Below are 11279 nucleotides of genomic sequence, written 5' to 3'. Positions count from 1 at the left end.
TGAACGTGGTACCTTCAGGCGTTTGGAAATAGCTCCCAAGGATGAATCAGACTTGTGGAGATCTGCAATATGTTTCCTGAGGTCTTGGCTGATTTCTTTTGATTTCCCATGATGTCAAGCAAAGAGGCACTGAGTTTGAAGGTAGGACTTGAAATACATCCACAGGTACACCTCCAATTGACTCAAATTATGTCAATTAGCCTATTACAAGCCCTTAACCAACAATGCAGTTCAAGAAATAGAGTTAAGAAAATATTTACTGAATAAACGAATGTAAAAAATAAATAAAAAAGTAACACAATAAAATATCAATACCGAGGCTATATACAGGGGGTACCGATACCGAGTCAATGTGAAGAGGGTACAGGTTAGTCGAGGTAATTTGTAGGCAGGGCTAAAGTCAATGTAAATTGTCCGGGTGGCCATTTGATGAATTTTTCAGCCGTCTTCTGGCTTGGGGTAGAAGTTGTTAAAGGAGCCTTTTGGACCTAGACTTGGAGCTCCGGTACCACTTGCCGTGTGGTAGCTGAGAGAACAGTCTATGACTTGAGGGGGAAAATGTGTTGTCATGCCCTCTTCACAACTGTCTTGGTGTATTTGGACCATGATAGTTTGTTGGTGATGTCGAGACCAAGGAACCTTAAACTGTTGGTCCACTCCATTACAGCCCTATCGATGTGAATGGGGGCATGTTTGGCCCTCCTTTTCCTGTAGTCCTCGATAATCTCCCTTGTCTTGCACACGGTGAGGGAGAGGTAGTTGTCCTGGCACCACAATGCCAGGTCTCTGACCTCCGCCCTATAGGCTGTCTTCGTCGTTGTCAGTGATCGGGCCTACTACGGTTGTGTCATCAGAACTTAATGATGTGTTGGAGTCGTGTTTGGCCACGCTGTCGTGGGTGAACAGGGAGTACAGGAGGGGACTAAGCACTCACCCCTGATCGGCCCCCGTGTTGAGGATCAGCGTGGCAGATGTGTTGTTGCCTACCCTTATCACCTGGGTGCAGCCCTTCAGGACGTCCAGGATCCAGTTGCAGAGGGAAGTGTTTAGTCCCAGGGTCCTTAGCTTAGTGATGAGCTTTGTGGGCACTGTCGTGAACGCTGAGTTGTAGTCAATGAACAGCATTCTCGCATAGGTGTCCCTTTTGTCCAGGTGAGAAAGGGCAGTGTGGAGTGTAATTTAGATTGTGTTATCTGTGGATCTGTTGGGGCGGTTTGCGAATTGGAGTGCGTCTAGGGTTTCTGGAATGATGGTGTTAATGTGAGACATTACCAACCTTTCAAAGCACTTCATGGCTACAGACATGCGTGCTACTCGGCGGTAGTCATTTAGGAAGGTTACCTTCGCTTTTTTGGGCACAAGGACAATGGTGCTCTTCTTGAAACATGTAGGTATTACAGACTCGGTCAGGGAGATGTATCGCTGCAGAATGCTGTGGTAACCATACTGGTTAAGTGTGGCTTAAATTCTAAATAACTAATTGACAGTGTCACCAGCAAAGCATCCTCACACCTCCTCCTCCATGCTTCACAGTGGGAACAACACATGCAGAGATCATCCTTTCACCTACTCTGCGTCTCACAAAGCCACGGCGGTTGGATCTAAAAGTCTCAAATTTGGACTCATCAGATCAAATTACAGATTTCCACCGGTCTAATGTCCATTGCTCGTGTTTCTTGGGCAAAGCAAGTCTCTTCTTCTTATTGGTATCCTTTAGTAGTGGTTTCTTTGCAGAAATATGACCATGAAGGCCTGATTCACACAGTCTCCTCTGAACAGTTCATGTTGAGATGTGTTTGTTACTTGAACTCTGTGAAGAATTTATTTGGACTGCAATTTCTGAGGCTGGTAACTCTAATGAACTTATCCCCTGCAGCAGAGGTAACTCTGGGTCTTTCTTTCCTGTGGCGGTCCTCATGAGAGCCAGTTTCAACATAGCACTTGATGGTTTTTGCTACTGCACTTGAAACTTTCAAAGTTCAGGAAATTTTCCGGATTGACTGACCTTCATGTCTTAAAGTAATGATGGACTGTCATTTGTCTTTTCTTATTTGAGTTGTTCTTGCCATAATATGGACTTGGCCTTTTACCAAGTAGGGCTATCTTCTGTATATCACCCGTACCTTGACACAACACAACTGATATGGCTCAAACTCATTAAGAAGGAAAGAAATTCCACATATTAACTTTTAACAATACACACCTGTTAATTGAAATGCATTCCAGGTGACTACCTCATGAAGCTGGTTGAGAGAATGCCAAGAGTGTGCAAAGCTGTCATCAAGGCATATCAAATATATTTTGATTTGTTTAATACTTTTTTTGGTTACTACATGATCCCATATGTGTTATTTCATAGTTGTGATGTCTTCACTATTATACTACAATGTAGAAAATAGTTCAAATAATGAAAAACCCTGGAAGGAGTAGGTGTGTCCAAACTTTTGACTGGTAATGTATAGCCTATATAAAAGGAAGAGAAGCATAGTCCTAACCACAGAGAGAGAGACATAGAGATATGCCGGTGGCATGCCATGACACAGACATGCATTTCATTATGTCAGATGGCTACTGCATCTGCTATACAGGTATAAACTACAGAAGGAGTTTAATTTGTTATTCTATCAGAATATTGTACAAAGATAAGCCTTATAATTGTTAGATCATAGGAGTAACTCTGGTAGGCCTGAAGCAGACTTCCTCATCACAATTTCACCTGTCGGAGCACTGGGGCCCACTGCCTTCATATCAGAGGCCTTCGGTAGCCAAAGCTTAATAATAGCCACACCATACCCAACCTTCCCAAACGTTTCTAAACTTATCTAAAGTAAGTCAAGCCATTGTTTATATGCATATAAAAGCAAATGTAAACAAGGGAATAAACGCACTACTCTCACCTGTTCCCCATAAAACACCATAACATACATTCAAGTGGGAAACAGAGCGCACAGGAGGTACCACATAACTAAATAAACAAACTAAAATAAATAATACGAAAATAAAATATAGGCTACAAATAAGCAATGGGGTCTTCTAATAACTCTAATTCATTAATCAATTTCAGGAGTCCTTTTGCCAACTTTTTTTCCACTCATACATTTCAATAAAAAAAGTAATTCAACAATTCTTTCTGAAAAGCAATAAGCAAAAGCTGTGTTTTTATGGATTTACTTTTATGAAATAAAAATAGAACATTCAATAGAATTTCTATGTTCTTATCTTCCATTATTATACCGAAAGTTATATCTTTAGTAAACTGGGTTATTGGAAAGATTTTTGATTCTAACCAGTCATACATGTCACTCCAATGTACTAATGTAACCACAAAGGAAAAACAAATGGTCTGTTTCAATTTCTGAGTCACAAAATACACTGTTATTGTGATTCTATGCCTAAGGAAAGTTATTTTAAAATATTTTAAAGTACAATTCCTTCGCTTTAGATGGTATATGAAAAGACAAGTAATTAGTATGAAATATCCTAATAATAGGCTTAGTATACATTTAAGGTGTGGAATTTATGCTGAATTGCATAGGAGAAAAATTGTTTCTTTGTTAGGCAATTTATCACTTGTGAAATTATGCCCATCAATCAGTAATGATGACAAATGAGGTACTGTGTTTCTAACCATCAGCGCAAAATACTTTGGGATACTCTAAATAACTTCACCAAATAGTTGGCGATTGCACTGAAAGTCGATTTTACACAGAAATCCTCAAACAGCATAATATTCCCATTCCTATCTAACAAGTGAACAACAGACAATACCTTCCTTTCCATCCAGGCACTAAAATATAAACACTTGTTCCAAACTGGTACAGTGCCTTGCGAAAGTATTCGGCCCCCTTGAACTTTGCGACCTTTTGCCACATTTCAGGCTTCAAACATAAAGATGTAAAACTGTATTTTTTGTGAAGAATCAACAACAAGTGGGACACAATCATGAAGTGGAACGACATTTATTGGATATTTCAAACTTTTTTAACAAATCAAAAACTGAAAAATTGGGCGTGCAAAATTATTCAGCCCCCTTAAGTTAATACTTTGTAGCGCCAACTTTTGCTGCGATTACAGCTGTAAGTCGCTTGGGGTATGTCTCTATCAGTTTTGCACATCGAGAGACTGAATTTTTTTCCCATTCCTCCTTGCAAAACAGCTCGAGCTCAGTGAGGTTGGATGGAGAGCATTTGTGAACAGCAGTTTTCAGTTCTTTCCACAGATTCTCGATTGGATTCAGGTCTGGACTTTGACTTGGCCATTCTAACACCTGGATATGTTTATTTTTGAACCATTCCATTGTAGATTTTGCTTTATGTTTTGGATCATTGTCTTGTTGGAAGACAAATCTCCGTTCCAGTCTCAGGTCTTTTGCAGACTCCATCAGGTTTTCTTCCAGAATGGTCCTGTATTTGGCTCCATCCATCTTCCCATCAATTTTAACCATCTTCCCTGTCCCTGCTGAAGAAAAGCAGGCCCAAACCATGATGCTGCCACCACCATGTTTGACAGTGGGTATGGTGTGTTCAGGGTGATGAGCTGTGTTGCTTTTACGCCAAACATAACGTTTTGCATTGTTGCCAAAAAGTTCAATTTTGGTTTCATCTGACCAGAGCACCTTCTTCCACATGTTTGGTGTGTCTCCCAGGTGGCTTGTGGCAAACTTTAAACGACACTTTTTATGGGTATCTTTAAGAAATGGCTTTCTTCTTGCCACTCTTCCATAAAGGCCAGATTTGTGCAATATACGACTGATTGTTGTCCTATGGACAGAGTCTCCCACCTCAGCTGTAGATCTCTGCAGTTCATCCAGAGTGATCATGGACCTCTTGGCTGCATCTCTGATCAGTCTTCTCCTTGTATGAGCTGAAAGTTTAGAGGGACGGCCAGGTCTTGGTAGATTTGCAGTGGTCTGATACTCCTTCCATTTCAATATTATCGCTTGCACAGTGCTCCTTGGGATGTTTAAAGCTTGGGAAATCTTTTTGTATCCAAATCCGGCTTTAAACTTCTTCACAACAGTATCTCGGACCTGCCTGGTGTGTTCCTTGTTCTTCATGATGCTCTCTGCGCTTTTAACGGACCTCTGAGACTATCACAGTGCAGGTGCATTTATACGGAGACTTGATTACACACAGGTGGATTGTATTTATCATCATTAGTCATTTAGGTCAACATTGGATCATTCAGAGATCCTCACTGAACTTCTGGAGAGCGTTTGCTGCACTGAAAGTAAAGGGGCTGAATAATTTTGCACGCCCAATTTTTCAGTTTTTGATTTGTTAAAAAGTTTGAAATATCCAATAAATGTCGTTCCACTTCATGATTGTGTCCCACTTGTTGTTGATTCTTCACAAAAAAATACAGTTTTATATCTTTATGTTTGAAGCCTGAAATGTGTCAAAAGGTCGCAAAGTTCAAGGGGGCCGAATACTTTCGCAAGGCACTGTATGTTGAGAAACAACAGATATATTCTGTTATGTGGTCTGAAGTTGTGTTTGTACAATAACTTCCAGTATATAAGGACTTGTTGATGGAGGGAAGATCATTTAGTAGTAGCTTTTGTATTGAAAAATAACATCATAAAAGAAAATAAACAGTGCCAATTCATTCAAAAATGTGTCTGGGAACGCAGTACAAGAAGCTGTTCTCTTCATTGTAATGCGTTGCTATTTATTCAGTCACAGGGACAGCCAATGGATTGTCCATGTGTAACTGGGTTGGTTGTTTCCACTTGACCCTGCAGAAATATGTAATCATTGTTATTGTACACTATCATTCAAAAGTTCGGGGCCTCTTAGACATTTCCTTGTTTTTTAAAGAAAAGCATTTACATGTACATTTTTCTGTACATTAAAATAACATAAAATTGATCAGAAATATAGTGTAGACATTTTTCATGTTGTAAAGGACTATTGTAGCTGGAAACGGCTGATTTCTAATGGAATATATACATGGGTGTACAGAGGCCCATTATCAACAACCATCACTCCTGTGTTCCAATGGCACGTTGTGTTAGCTAATCCAAGTTTATAATTTTAAAAGGCTAATTGATCATTAGAAAACCATTTTGCAATTATGTTAGTATAGCTGAAAACTGTTGTTCTGATTAAATAAGCAATAAAACTGGCCTTTAGACTAGTTGAGTATCTGGAGCATCAGCATTTGTGGGTTCGATTACAGGCTCAAAATGCCCAGAAACAAAGCACTTTCTTCTGAAACTCATCAGTCTATTCTTATTCTGAGATATGATGGCTATTCCATGCAAGAAATTGCCAAGAAACTGAAGATCTCGTACAACTCCATTCACAGAACAGCGCAAACTGGCCCTAACCAAAGTAGAAAGAGGAGTGGGAGGCCCAGTGCACAACTGAGCAAGAGGACAAGTATATTAGTGTCTAGTTTGAGAAACAGATGCCTCACGAGTCCTCAACTGGCAGCTTCATTAAATAGTACCCGCAAAACACAGTGAAGAGGCGACTCTGGGATTCTGGCCTTCTATGCAGAGTTGCAAAGAAAAAGCCATATCTCAGACTGGCCAATAAAAAGAAAAAAATTAAGATGGGCAAAAGAACACAGACAGAGGATAGAGGAAGATTGGAAAAAAGTGTTATGGACAGATGAATCTACAGTTGACGTCGGAAGTTTACATATACCGTAGCCAAATACATTTAAACTCAGTTTTTCACAATTCCTGACATTTAATCCAAGTAAATATTCCCTGTTTTAGGTCAGTTAGGATTAGGATCACCACTTTTTATTTTAAGAATGTGAAATGTCAGAATAATAGTAGATAATTATTTATTTCAGCTTTAATTTCTTTCATCACATTCCCAGTGGGTCAGAAGTTTACATACACTCAATTAGTATTTGGTAGCATTGTCTTTAAATTGTTTCATGTGGGTCAAATGTTTCGGGTAGCCTTTCACAAGCTTCCCACAATAAATTGGGGGAATTTTGGCCCATTCCTCCTGACAGAGCTGGTGTATCTGAGTCAGGTTTGTAAGGCTCCTTGCTCCCAAACTCTTTTTCAGTTCTGCCCAGAAATGTTCTATGGGATTGAGGTCAGAGCTTTGTGATGGCCACTCCAATACCTTGGCTTTGTTGTCCTTAAGCCATTTTGGCACAACTATGGAAGTATTCTTGGGGTCATTGTCCATTTGGAAGACCCATTTGCGACCAAGCTTTAACTTCCTGACTGATGTCTTGAGATGTTGCTTCAATATATCCACAAAATTGTCCTTCTCATGATACCATCTATTTTGTGAAGTGCACAAGTCCCTCCTGCAGCAAAGCACCCCCACAACATGATGCTGCCACCCCCGTGCTTCACGGTTGGGATGGTGTTCTTCGGCTTGCAAGCCTCCTCCGTTTTCCTCCAAACATAACAATGGTCATTATGGTCAAACAGTTCTATTTTTGTTTTGCTGCTTGGTCCCATGGTGTTTATACTTGCGTACTACTGTTTGTACAGATGAACGTGGTACCTTCAGGCGTTTGGAAATAGCTCCCAAGGATGAATCAGACTTGTGGAGATCTGCAATATGTTTCCTGAGGTCTTGGCTGATTTCTTTTGATTTCCCATGATGTCAAGCAAAGAGGCACTGAGTTTGAAGGTAGGACTTGAAATACATCCACAGGTACACCTCCAATTGACTCAAATTATGTCAATTAGCCTATTACAAGCCCTTAACCAACAATGCAGTTCAAGAAATAGAGTTAAGAAAATATTTACTGAATAAACGAATGTAAAAAATAAATAAAAAAGTAACACAATAAAATATCAATACCGAGGCTATATACAGGGGGTACCGATACCGAGTCAATGTGAAGAGGGTACAGGTTAGTCGAGGTAATTTGTAGGCAGGGCTAAAGTCAATGTAAATTGTCCGGGTGGCCATTTGATGAATTTTTCAGCAGTCTTCTGGCTTGGGGTAGAAGTTGTTAAAGGAGCCTTTTGGACCTAGACTTGGAGCTCCGGTACCACTTGCCGTGTGGTAGCTGAGAGAACAGTCTATGACTTGAGGGGGAAAATGTGTTGTCATGCCCTCTTCACAACTGTCTTGGTGTATTTGGACCATGATAGTTTGTTGGTGATGTCGAGACCAAGGAAACCCCTTTGTAATAGTTTGCAAACCCTGCCACATCTGATGGGTGTCAGAGCCGGTGTAGTAGGATTTAATCTTAGTCCTGTATTGACACTTTGCCTGTTTGATCGTTCATCTGAGGGCATAGCGGGATTTCTTATAAGCGTCCGGATTAGTGTCCCTCTCCTTGAAAGCAGCAGCTCTAGCCTTTAGCTTGGTGCGGATGTTGCCTGTAATCCATGGCTTCTGGTTGGGATATGTACGTACGGTCACTGTGGGGACAACGTCATCAATGCACTTATTGATGAAGCCGGTGACTGAGGTGGTATACTCCTCAATGCCATTGGATGAATCCCGGAACATTTTCCAATCTGCTCCTAGCAAAACAGTCCTGTAGCGTAGCATCCACGTCATCTGACCACTTCCATATTGAGCGAGTCACTGGTACTTCCTGCTTTTAGTTTTTGCTTGAAAACAGAAATCAGGAGGATAGAATTATGGTCAGATTAGTCAAATGGAGGGCGAGGGAGAGCAATGTATGCATCTCTAGGAGTGGAGTAAAGGTGGTCTGTTTTTTTTGCACATGTGAGATGCTGGGAGAAGTTAGGTAAAACGAATTTAAGTTTGGCTGCATTAAAGTCCCCGGCCACTAGGAGTGCCGCTTCTGGATGAGCATTTCCTTGTTTGCTTATGGCCTTAAACAGTGTGTTGAGTGTGGTCTTAGTGCCAGCATCGGTTTGTGGTGGTAAATAGACGGCTATGAAAAATATAGATGAAAACTCTCTTGGTAGATTGTGAAAAGTTTATCAGGAGATACTCTACCTCAGGCGAGCAATACCTCGAGACCTCCTTAATATTTGACATTGTGCACCAGCTGTTATTGACAAATAGACACACACACCCACCCTGTAGCTGTTCTGTCCTGCCGATGCACGGAAAACCAAGCCAACTGAATATTATCTGTCATCATTCAGCCACGACTCGTTCAGCCACGATTATATATGTGTGTGTGTACCTGTTAGATATTGGGGCATCCTGGGATGTGCTTTTGTACGGTATTCAGTGGCGATGTTAGCATGTAAATCTTGGTGGAGAAAACTCTATTTTTTGGGGGGTTGCATGCCAGCAAAGCCACTACACAACACTAAACAATACAGGAATTTCACTATAATGGTGGTAAACGGTGTCCACAAATTGTTATGGCCTACATAAAGCTGTCCCAACAGCAGAGCTTTCTTTTCAACCCCATGGAGTGAATCCTTACCACCGCTACACCTGTCGATCAGTGGAGTCTCGTCTGGCAGCTAAAAACAGTTCATTCAGCCTTTTTTAAAAACCATAGCTGATATGCCTGAACACCGATATATTTGATCTATAATCTATCTTCATATGACAAGGATTGAAAAGGATTTGCTAGAAGATACTTGATGTGGTTCATTATGATTGCTTGTCTAGCTAGCTATTTTGCTAGCTAAGATTTTGAAAGTATGATGTTGACATGATCAATCCAATCAAAACTACGGTAGATATAACGTGATTTGACGTCATTTGTTTTCTGTAGCTAATGACCTTGAGCCTTCGTGGGCGGGCACTTCTAATGTAAATCTATGGCTGCACCCAAGGGGGCTTGAACTGCCTAGCTCTCCCTGCAGATTCTGCAGTGATGTAGGGCCCCCATGAGCAACAGAACACTCAGCCAATCACGGCGCAAGTAGAAAAGATTACCAATGGCCTACGCTCTATGCTTTCGCTGGCTGCCCTTCCACCACAAAAAGCACTGAGCTCGGCTGAAACATCTACATTGTTGCAAACTGATATGCTAGACGAATTAATGTAAGAATAACATGCATTTAAAAATATATATTATTATTATTATATATATATATATTTATTTTCACCTAAACAGGTGAGGCTCAAAACAGTTGGGGCTCTGTACTTTTGTACTATTTTTGTCATTGTTATGATGTTTAATTGCAAAATCCCCAGTCTGATATGGACATGCACGCAACGAATCACAAATATACAGTTGTCCTGCATATCTAATCTGCTTCTTTGTGTCTATTGTCAGAATAAACCAATCAACTGGGTTCACTGGCTGGAAAGTCCTTTATAGAGTCGGTGTCCGCCACCCTACGGAAATCTAATTAGCATAATGCATTTTAAAAATCCGCATAGAAAATCTGTCAGTTAACTTTGAATGGGGTAGGGCCACAAAAAAAACTGAACTCATCATCAGGGGCCGCAGTGACTCGTTGCTCTGCACCCCCCCCCCCCCCCCCCCCCTCCCTCGGTGAACCCCCCTTGGGCACAGCAAAAAGAACACATTTACGTTTTAAAGTTCATTTCCTGCAATTCTGCACATTTTACCAAATCAAATCAAATCAAATCAAATTTTATTTGTCACATACACATGGTTAGCAGATGTTAATGCGAGTGTAGCGAAATGCTTGTGCTTCTAGTTCCGACAATGCAGTAATAACTAGTAATCTAACTAACAATTCCAAAACTACTGTCTTGTACACAGTGTAAGGGGATAAAGAATATGTACATAAGGATATATGAATGAGTGATGGTACAGAGCAGCATAGGCAAGATACAGTAGATTGTATCGAGTACAGTATGTACAAATGAGATGAGTATGTAAACAAAGTGGCATAGTTTAAAGTGGCTAGTGATACATGTATTACATAAGGATACAGTCGATGATATAGAGTACAGTATATACGTATGCATATGAGATGAATAATGTAGGGTAAGTAACATTATATAAGGTAGCATTGTTTAAAGTGGCTAGTGATATATTTACATCATTTCCCATCAATTCCCATTATTAAAGTGGCTGGAGTTGAGTCAGTGTCAGTGTGTTGGCAGCAGCCACTCAGTGTTAGTGGTGGCTGTTTAACAGTCTGATGGCCTTGAGATAGAAGCTGTTTTTCAGTCTCTCGGTCCCAGCTTTGATGCACCTGTACTGACCTCGCCTTCTGGATGATAGCGGGGTGAACAGGCAGTGGCTCGGGTGGTTGATGTCCTTGATGATCTTTATGGCCTTCCTGTGACATCGGGTGGTGTAGGCTTACGGTTGAGGGCGGTGCAGTTGCCATACCAGGCGGTGATACAGCCCGCCAGGATGCTCTCGATTGTGCATCTGTAGAAGTTTGTGAGTGCTTTTGGTGACAAGCCGAATTTCTTCAGCCT

This window comes from Oncorhynchus clarkii, chromosome 21 (assembly GCF_045791955.1).
Source record: "Oncorhynchus clarkii lewisi isolate Uvic-CL-2024 chromosome 21, UVic_Ocla_1.0, whole genome shotgun sequence".
Taxonomy (NCBI): Eukaryota; Metazoa; Chordata; class Actinopteri; order Salmoniformes; family Salmonidae; genus Oncorhynchus; species Oncorhynchus clarkii.
Note: the sequence above shows the minus strand (reverse complement) of the source record.